We start from the raw sequence: 11,365 nt of genomic DNA, 5'->3' as shown, positions 1-11,365 counted from the left end.
CTTACCTCTGGTGACACACTTGCATTTCTCGGAGAGATTTGTGGTATTTCATCTACACGGTCACGTCAACAGGAGTGAGGAGATAGGAGCCAGATACTCGTGAAGAACGTTAAGAAGAATTTTGTTTAAGCAGGTGCTGAAAGCCACATTTGAATTCCATAAATACACTGGTTGATCAGCTACAGTGTTAGGTTGTATTCAGTAAACTTACGAGGAGGCGACCCCAGCAGTTTGATCGACTTTCTGAAACAGTCTATACGGTAATGTAGGCTAAACTCCAAGGAATCACGCCCAGCAGCCATTCACCCTGGCGGGTGCTCGGTTGCAAGAAATCGACGAAAATTATTTAGGAATTCCGCGTGATCCTCTGTGGACTTAAAATTTTTATCAATTTACAGACAGGTTCCACAGTGCCATGGTTAAGGTACTGACCTCACATGCAAAATGTTCTCGGCTGAAACCGCGTCCAGTAGACAGATTTTTTTTATTTCTAAATATTTATCGAAGACTCTGATCATTATTTGTAGTCAGTTAACTGATTAAAATGTAATTTTCTTCTGTTAATTTATTACGTCATACTAGTCACCATATGAAATACATCATTTTCTCTAATTTTTCTTCCTATCAGTGGTTTTCCCGTTGGAATCCTTGTTCATGTGATTTTGTTTATCATTACGTATTAACTTTTATTTAATTGCTTCTATTTTGTCATTTGACTATTTCATCGTTGTTGATGCATTCACTTCTTTTATGTCTCATTTTGCTTGAATTTCGTTTCACATATACTCCCCGCTTTCGTTTAAATCACTATCCTTGTTACCTTGCCAATAGTGCAGTTAGAATTTATGTTTGAAATATTTGTATGACAGTTGCCATCCCAAAATATGCACATCTGACGACCCACATGCACAAATATTCCAAGTGGAAAGAGAGTGATAGGAAGAAAAAGTTGAGGGTGATTGAAGAAGTCAAAATGATAATTAAAATGACGAGACAAAGGAATACAAATAAAGAAATTGTGTGTAAAGATTCGAACCGACAACCTTTTGCATTTTTGCACTTCAGATCAGCACGTTAAGCATTACGCTATTTTTTTTTCGTTTGTCATTCTCTGATCAGACGGAAATATTAAATGACATCGAATATTGCAGAAATACTGGTATTACATTCATAAGAAAGACCACAGTGTGTTAACAACACCAATATATAAAAAAATATTATCACGTCGGTATCCAGCCAGTCTCTAAATCGTTATCATTTTTTAAGCTATACAGAATCGTGAAATTCCGAAACTTTTTGTCAATTACTCGCAGACGGCCCACCAGTGTGAATGATTGCAGGGTGCGATTCCTTGCACCTTAACCTTCATCATATTATAGATTGTTTCAGAAAGTGCATCCTGCCGCTGGGGACCATTCTGTCTTAATATTAATTCGAAGATTTTAGTGTAAGTTTTAAAATTTGGACAGTCGTGCCTAACCTGAAAAATTTTAAATTTGGAATTTGGGACAGTCCCGGTGCCTGTAGTTTGCTTAGATGTATGTAGTGCCCAACAACGTTAGCAGCTTTTTCTGATTCTGCCCATTCTGTAAAAGTTAATCCGCTGTACGCAAGAATGATTGTCCTGGATTATTTGCTGTAGTAATATTGTTAACAATAACCTACACAATCAACCAGCCTTTTCACTCTCCTGGTTATTACACAGTACTTAGGAAATTCAACTGGGATCGTTTTGATTATAATCTTAACACCTCTGATCTGTTAACCACAGATTGTCAGTTGTTTCCGAAGATGATTAAACATCCATGGCCACGGTCTTTTGAAGATGAGAACGAGATAAAGCAGAGTTGGCAGACTATTACGACAAGGGCACTGGACAACTCGATCCTACACGTGACAAGTACATTAATGAACGTTCCTTCGTCAGAGAAATAATCGAGTAAAATTTTTGAAATAAATTTCGTCGATTTGACTATTAATGGTCTATTTACATCACACAATCATGATTTCGGCTTTATAGGCCTATTCAAGTGCATGTTGAAATGTTAAAATACGGGCGACCTTTAAGTGAGATGTGATCTTCGAAGAAACTTATTTTTGGTCTTAGAGGCCAGTTGCCTGTAACTCAAGAAATATGTTTTCTCGACTATGACGCGGCATAGACAGGGCAGATGTACAGGGTGGGGCAAAGAAAAGTGGCTCGGACGAGTGGATGCTATTTGTGGTAGCATTAACGGAGGAGGGAAGGGTCTACAGTTACTTCCAACAAGATGGAGGAACTGCCCATACAGCCGACGAACCTTAGACCACATTTATAAAATCTTTACGACTGACAGATTTGTAACCAGAGGTCAGTCTGGTTGCGGCCCTAGCTGGCCACACAGGTCAGCAGACCTGTCAGCGTGGATTTCTGTGAGTGGGGAGCCCTCAAGTCTAAGGCGTAACTCAGTATCCGTAATACTCTTCAAGAACAGCAGCAGAACATTTCGGATGAGCCTGCAGCAGTTCGAGCAGTTCAGCTTCGATCGTCCTTCAGCAACTTGCTGACTGTGGTCCAATAGTGCCGAGAGTCACTTTCAACGTCTACTACAGTCAGGTTAGTACTGTATTTCCATTCCTCTGATATGTTTCTTTGTACCCTTGAACTCTGTACTCCAAGCCATTTTTACTTGTCCCATCCAACCACTGAACATGCGCTTGAGAATGGCTATAAAGACGAAATCATGATCGTGTATAATCAATGAACAGTTAACCGCCAATGGCGGAAGTTTCATTAAAAACATGCATTAATGTGGGAGGCAATATATAATAAAAAACTATTAATGTACTACCCTATATTCATAAATTAATGGTACTGGTTTTCAGCACATCACTTGTAAATACATCATTTTGACAGGCCTTTGCTACCACGGTAAACGAAAACGAAACAAAAACTAGAACTGGTACATTTTCTGGGTCGGAGCCATTCTTTGAAACCGTTATGCTGTAATTTCTATTGATTCTGTACTACTTTTCAATCGACTTCATTTTGTACTAAATTTCAGTTCCTGGAATTCGGAAAAGCAGCGGCCGCTGTTTCCAGGACTGCAGCGTCCCTGGTATGAGAGCCCACACGTTCCGTGACACCATTAGCGTCAGTGAGCGATCGCCGCCGGCACAAAAAAGGCGGCGCCGGCCCCGACGCTGGCTGTGACGGCGGCCGCTCCACCCCGCTCCGCGCTGGACCAGCTTTCTGGCGCGCCAGTGGAGGCGGCCATTTTTCGGCGTCGCCCGCCGGCTGCCGGCCCATTCAGAACGCGACGGGGCCACCCATTGTCCGGCGCCGCCAGTCGGCCGGCATTAATAAGTGGCGCCTGGCGACCTCCGGCTCGCCCTCCCGCCTCACACCGCCGCACGGTCACACTGAGAGTCGCGACCGGCCAGGCGTGACGTGCCCTCCGGCCCCTGAGAACCGAACACCCGCGGTGCCCGCCACTGTGCTCTGACAAGACTCGACTTCTGTTGTACGTCCCCGTGTTTCCGCGCCGTTATTACAGATGTCAGCAACTGCACATAGCTTTGAACCCTGTTCGAGATTTCAGCAGTTGTATGACACTGTGCGGTTGTGCCCTCGCCGCAAGACTTCCAAGACGTGCAGTTTAGGCTAATTACAGGGTCGTAACTGTGCAACTGAATGACATAGCTTCAATGAGACAGTTGAGACAGTTACAACTGTTAAGCGTGAAGGGACGCTATCATGTTCGACGAACCGAGGTTGTCTATGCCTTCTCTGAGACGTCTAAGCAGCATAGAAGGAAGACATATCAAAATGCCCTGCACGGGAACTTCCAAGACCTATGGCGAAAAATTAGTGCAATATTTTAACCATCTTCAACAACAGTAATTGGAAGTATCGAAATCATCAGCAAGCAGCTACATAAAAAATTTTACTTTCTTAACCGCTTTCAGGCACTTCGTGCCTTCTTCAAAAGATTATAAGTATCACGTTATTTGCGAGTGTTAACAATAATATGCTTGCAGCTTATTGCTGTGATAGTATGGTTCATAGTGCCTGTACAGGCAATACGCTGCACGCAACTTATTGTTGACAGTCGCAAATAGTGCCATAGTTATAACCTTTTTAAGAAGGGTTCTAAATGCCAAAAATCGGTTAAAGAAGTACGATTTCCCTTTGGAAACTGGTTGCTCCTTATTCGATGAATGAAAAATTAGTTTTGCATTACCTTCCCCGTTATTAATCTACGGAGAATTATGTTTGTGACAAAGTTTTTGGTTTGAAAATAGACGTTCCGCAACTACTATCTGTTTTAATTTTTTTACTTGTGTTTCAATTATTCTTTACAAGATTTGAGACTATTGGGAGAAATACATTGAAGACCTTAATAATGGAAGAAACTGTGATAAGTGATGTGTTGGCAAATGTGTCAACACCTTGTAGATAGAGGAGGCCGAAATGCACTAAAGAAAAGTACGTATCGTGTGTTTACTTAACTTTAATTCATCCTGGTGGTACATCGCTCTTGACTATACAAATGAGACTCTCTCCAGATATGGTTAACGGCGCCTTGCTAGGTCGTAGTCATGGACTTAGCTGAAGGCTATTCTAACTGTCTCTCGGCAAATGAGAGAAAGGCTTCGTCAGTGTAGTCGCTAGCAAAGTCGTCGTACAACTGGGGCGAGTGCTAGTACGTCTTTCTACACCTGCCGTGTGGTGGCGCTCGGTCTGCAAATACTGACTGTGGCGACACGCGGGTCCGACATGTACTAATGGACCGCGGCCGATTTAAAGCTACCACCTAGCAAGTGTGGTGTCTGGCGGTGACACCACAATAAGAATAAACTTTGATACAAGAGCAGAAAGCCTATTTGGTAAACAAACGGAATCCAGATATCATAGCCAGATATTACTGGCAAAGTTTGAAAGATCTTTGAATGACTTGTAATCAAATGAGACAGACACCGTTACTTTGGAATCTCTAAAATAAATGGTAGAAGTGGCAACCATACGACTAGTCAAGCTTGTGTAGTATCTCAGACTACATACACTGAATCAGACATACAGAAATACACTGAAGTGCCACAGGAAATGGTGTAGGCAGGCATACTGAAAAACAAAGATATTGAAAAAGGCAGAATACAACTCTGCGGTCAGCAATGCCTGTATAAGACAACAAGTGTCTGGCGCAGTTGCTAGGTCGGTTACTGCTGCTACAGTGGCAGGTTATGAAGATTTAAGTCAGTTCGAACGTAGTGTTACAGTCGACGCATGAGAGATGTGACACAGCATCTTGCGGGTAGCGATGAAGTGGGGATTTTCCCGTACGACCATTTCACGAGTATACCGTGAACATCAGGAATCCGGTAATACAGCAAATATCCGACATCGCTGCGGCCGGAAAAAGATCCTAAAAGAACGGGAACAACGACGGCTGAAGAGAATGGTTCAAAGTGATACAAATGCAGCCCTCCCGCAAATTGATTCAGTTTTCAAAACGGGGCCATCAACAAGTGTCACCGTGCCAACCATTGAATGGAAAATAATCGATATGGGCTTTCGGTGCCGAAGGCCCACTCATGTACCCTTGATGACTGCACGACACAAAGCTTTACGCCTGGCCTGGGCCCTTCAACACCGAAATTGGACTGTTGATGGCGAAGCATATTGCACGGTCGGATGAGTCTCGTTTCAAATTGTATCGAGCGGATGGACGTGTACAGGTATGGAGACAACCTAATGAATCCATGGACCTTGGATGTCAGCAGGGGACTTTTGAAGCTGGTGGAGACACTGTAATGGTGTGGGGCGTGCGCACTTGGAGTGATATGGGATCCCTGACAAGTGACATATACGTAAGCATCCTGTCTGATCACCTGCATCCATTCGTGTCCATTGTGCATTCCGATTTACTTGGCCAATTCCAGCAGGACAATGTGACATGCCGTACGTCTAGAATTGCTACAGAGTGGCTCCTGAAACACTCTTCTGAGCTTGAACACTTCCTCTGGCCACCAAACTCAGCAGACATGAAAATTATTAGGCATATCTGGGACGCCTTGCAACGTGCTGTCCGGAAGATATCTCCACCCCGTCTTACTCTTACGGATCTATGGACAGCCCTGCTGGATTCATGGTGTCAATTCCCTTGAACACTACTTCAGACATTAGTCGAGTCCATGCCAAGACGTGTGGCGGCGCCTCTGTGTGCTTGAGATATTAGGCCCGTGTACCAATTTCTTTTGCTCTTCAGTGTATATCGTTCACACAATCCCGAATAACGATCTATAATCAACTATATATCTTATACAAACAACTTTTTGAGAACAGTAATAGACAAAATAGACGGACATTAAGTATCTTTTAGTCAACAATCAGTCATGGTAAAGTCACCATAGCGGCAGCTCTGACTTTGCAATTGGCTATGGAAGCAGACTTCAGATAAAACTTTTCATAGCATTTCGTAACCGATAAAAAACGTTCATTGTAATAGGATCCAAGAAATATTAAGTTTGATTAAAATAGATGTGAGCCTTATAGAAAGACGTGAAATATACCATACAAAAGAATCAGGAGGAGACAACAAGTATCGTAGGCTAAGAATAAAGTGATTATATTAAAATGGGTGTACGTGACGAGTGCATGGTTTTCCCTACTGCTCAATCTATACTTCTTGAAATAATGACGCAGATAAAACGAAGGTTCAAGAGTGAGATTAAAATGTAAGGCGAAAGGCTTTCAGTTGATAAGATTCGCTGAGGACTTTGCTATGTTCACTGAAAGTGAAGAAACATTACAGAATGTGTTCGGTGGAATGTACAGTCTAGTGAGTATAAAATATAGATTGAGAGTAAACCGGGAAAAGAGTGTGTAGGAATGAAAGGTCAGTTCCTCGGTAAAAAGAACGCGAAATGTTCGCATGCCAAAATTTTTGGGAAAATTTTTAAAGGTGTTGAGGAATTTGGACTGAGGCAGCTGGAACCCTAAATTTCAGTCAGTGTTTTAAACAGAAGCACATTCACTTTTTTGTGCTCCGATAGAAGCATTTGCTCCGATAGAAGCATTTTCCTGCTGGTAACCCGTAACGACCGAAGCGAGGACGACATAAGCTACATACTACCACAGGCAAATACGGCATTTATGGCCGAGAGAAAGGTACTGGAATCAAACATATGCTTTAATTCGAGGCATAGGTTTCTGAGAACGTACGTTTGGAGAACAGTATTGTATGGTAGTGAGTCACAGTAGGGAAACCGGAACAGAACAGTGTGGAGGCGTTTGAACGGGGTGCTGGAAAAAAAATGTTGAAGATCAGGTAAACTGGTAAGACGAGGAAGAAGAAAGAAACACATAAAAAGACATGTAGGACATCCGTTAAGTCATCAGAAAATAATCAAGGTACTGCAGAGAATCGTAGAGGTTAAAAGCTGAGTTGTAGACAGTAAAAAATTCAGGATAAGACCGGGATTGGGGTACAGAAGGTGGGTTTAAATCCCTGCATGGGATAAAAACCCGCACCGAGTTTTTGAGTTGGCTGCAATCGATTCAGGAAAGGACTGCCAGGTGACAGGTTTGTCTTATTGTTCCACGGAAGTTCGTTCCGGCAGTTCGTTCCAGACGTGAGAAAATGAGGTGTAGGATTTGGAAAGGAGCATAGACATCACAAATTGTCACTACTGCGTTTAAGCTTCACTTTCGCGTTGGAATATTTGTTGCAGTGGTCCCCAAAATCGAAAACAGTGCATTTATTAGAAAAACACCAAATGTGATAAATTTTCACAGCTCGAATAATGTGAAGAAATTTTTCAGTGATAACCCTCGAAATTGCGACAAACAACGCACACTGTGTGAGATTATCTCGCCTGATGATGTAGTTCTGCTGTCTAAAAGAAAGCTTTAGTGGAAACTTCCTGGCAAAGCCATGAAATCTGTGCTTCTAACGTCAACCCCAATAAAGAAAGAATGGATGTAGGAAGCATGGAGAAAAGAAAGCTTCCTACTGAGAAGGAGATTTGTCAAAGAAAGAAAACAGCGTGCTTCAGAAACAAAATGACGTAAGCTGAATTTCATTACATCAATGCCAAAAAAGTAGAAAACGGATCAAACAACAGGTTGATTATTCAGCAGAGTCGGATTCAGACCCCAGAAATTATGGCAGCAGCTCAGGAATAATGGACTTAACTATATGGCGGAGAAATACCTGAAGAATAAGAAGAACAAGAGGCAGGGACTTCAAAGAATAGTTAGAGGGCCTAACAAAGTACACTGTTTACTATGTACTTAGACAGCTTAGCCTCAGTAATTCAACTCTTTCAAGTTGCTCTACTAATCCTCCTTTCGTGGAGAATGAAGCGTAATTTGCGTACCGGTATTATTTGGCATTATGTTGAAATTTACGAGACGTTGTGGTTCAGTATTATGTTGGGCCACTTGGTTGCAATATAACAATATTACAAAGTTATGATTACCTGACAATGTCAGTGAAAGCAGGAGGCGATTTTTTATATTACAGATTCTAGTATCCTGTTAGATATTTTTAATGCCCGTATCATAAGTTTTATTACTTAAGTAACCAGTTTAACGACCATCTTCAGATCTGTAAAGGGTTACGACGAAATATAGGTCAGTACATTTTATACGAACCAAAAATGTTGTAATGTAGTCAGGTAGAATACGTAGTCTATGCTATGAAGTAACTAATAACATGTTTTTGTACAACACGTACAGTAATTTACGCAAATGATCTGAAGTCATCATTAACATTACTTGTTGACGTAGTGTATTTCGGCATATGGCCGGTAGGGACAGGTGTTTTAGAAATATATTTCTAGTTCGTAATTCGTTTTATGTACCTGTTCTGTTCATGAACCGTAATGTAGTAGTTGTCAAAAGTTCCTATCTTTTTAATTATTCTATGTCATGTTGCTTAATGAATATATTCCACCGACACTGCTGTCTCATGACGTTTTCATGTAACAAATCTGATAAAACGAGCACAAGTCTCGTACTTAAATATACCTGTAGCATATATATTTCAAGTATTTAATATATTATTGGATATCAGGTTGTTTATATACTTTATTTACTCAGATACTGTCCTGTAGCATGGCGGTTTCATGTAACTAATGTAGATAAACGAACTTGAATCTCATACCTTAAACATCTGTGCTGCGTATGTTTTAAGTATCTTTACATATGTAAGAAGTTCCGTTATATACTCTTATGTATGGCATGTATTCTAACGGCTAGTAATATATGTTAGGAAACTGGTGTGTTTCATTTAATGTATAAAGGAATATGTAGAGGTGTAACATCACACGAAAATGTACAACACTGTACTGTCACCTGGAGACAGTAATTACTACTTAAGCTCTAAATGATGTGCGGCAGTTAATTTGTCTATTTCTGTCAGTGGGACAACTTCAACTGGTTGCCATGGAACGCGGAATGGCGTCTTATATTACTTTTGGTTACTATCACAGAGAGTATAAGATATCCATACACAAGGTATTGTGCGCTGTTTATCTAGTCCACGTGAGAGTGCTCAGTACTCCTGCAACGTCCAATATGTTGTAAGTTCTGGGTATTGACGGGTAATGTACATATAGCACAACGGTGTAATATTAATGATGATATCGAATCTGTTACGTAGATTATTATACTTCTTACGTATTGTACACAAACATGTGTTTAGTCAGTTAACTGCATTGTTTTTGTACACCCTAGTTAATTGTATTACAACATTTTTCGTTTGGATAAGGGAATACTGACCGGTATTCGTTGTGAATCTATGCAGATGTTCAAATGTGTGTGAAATCTTGTGGGACTTAACTGCCAAGGTCATCAGTCCCTAAGCTTACACACTACTTAACCTAAATTATCCTAAGGACAAATACACACACCCATGCCCGAGGGAGGACTCGAACATCCGGCGGGACCAGCCGCACAGTCCATGACTGCAGCGCCTGAGACCGCTCGGCTAATCACTCGCGGCGAATCTATGCAGATCTGAAGAAGGCAATAAACTGGCTGAAACTGCTTAGTTATGTAACTAAACTCGCAATCCAGGCTATACAACGGTCTAAGACAGGGGTAGCCAAGATTTCGGTTCACGGGCCATGCCCGTGCCCGAGTGCCAAAGCGCTCACTCTCTATTCACATTTTCCCCACCGTCACTCCGCGGTGTCTGAGCGTGAGGACAGGGAAGACGGGAAAAAAAGCGAATGCGCCACATTTAAATGGCAGTACAGTCATATTGCATATGAGTCGGTTTTATATTTCATAGCCGCGTGGGATTAGCCGAGCGGTCTAAGATGCTGCAGTCATGGACTATGCGGCAGGTCCCGGCCGAGGTTCGAGTCCTCCCTCGGGCATGGGTGTGTGTGTGTTTGTCCTTAGGATAATTTAGGCTACGTAGTGTGTAAGCTTAGGGAGTGATGATCTTAGCAGTTAAGTCCCATAAGGTTTCACACACACACACATATATTTCGTATGTCACAACAATAACAAAACAAGTTTTCAGAATTCATTAATTATTTTTGGCGTTCTGAAGACATGATTTTTATCTGGCACAAATTGTCAGCATACTGACCGACGCATACAGTTTCATACAGTTTCTCACTCGGTTGCCACATAATCGTGATTTATTATTTACTTTCACTATCGAAAAAAGGGCTTTGACAATGCAAGGTAGTGTTATTTTTACAAACCGAGTTTACGTCCAATATGACATAAGGCAGCCGCTTCAGTGATAGAAAAGACAGGTTCGTGATTGTTCGTTAAAAACATGTATGTGACTGACATGGTCTAGTACACTTATTTTATTCTATAATGTCTGCATGTTGGGTAACTGGGGAACAAGCAGAGCTGTGAAGCTTGTGGTAGAACGGAAGGACACAGGAAGCTCACATATTCCTTCGGACAATGGGATGGCACAGCCGCTTCCGGTGCTAATCCCGGGACCCGCCCGTGAGCTGAACCACCTGCGAAACGGGACCGCGTGTCAGGCGGCCTGGTCTGCCAAAAACAGATGGCAGCAGGTATTCGCATACTTTCCTACGGACATAGAAAGAGCATCCAGAAACTTCGATCTGGATTCTAAACTGCGATTGGTCAGCGTTCAGAAACGAGCGCCTTCACGAAAGATGATTCGCCGCCCATATTTAAGGGGCGAGAAAAGACATTGAGCAGCGAAAAGAGGAGAGAAGAAACGAGAGTCGTTGTGGGGTCGTGGAGCAGGAGAGTCGTCGTGGAGATGCAGAGCAGTCGACGAATATCTTCGGCTGTAATTTTGGTGAAGTACAATTTTGCTATTATATCGCTGAGGCGAGAAGTTCTGTGATTATAGCTTCTGACCATTACGCTGATCTT

The sequence above is a fragment of the Schistocerca cancellata genome, chromosome 1 (genome assembly GCF_023864275.1).
Source record: "Schistocerca cancellata isolate TAMUIC-IGC-003103 chromosome 1, iqSchCanc2.1, whole genome shotgun sequence".
Classification (NCBI taxonomy): domain Eukaryota; kingdom Metazoa; phylum Arthropoda; class Insecta; order Orthoptera; family Acrididae; genus Schistocerca; species Schistocerca cancellata.
The sequence above is the reverse complement of the archived record's forward strand: the minus strand, read 5'-3'. Positions refer to the sequence as shown.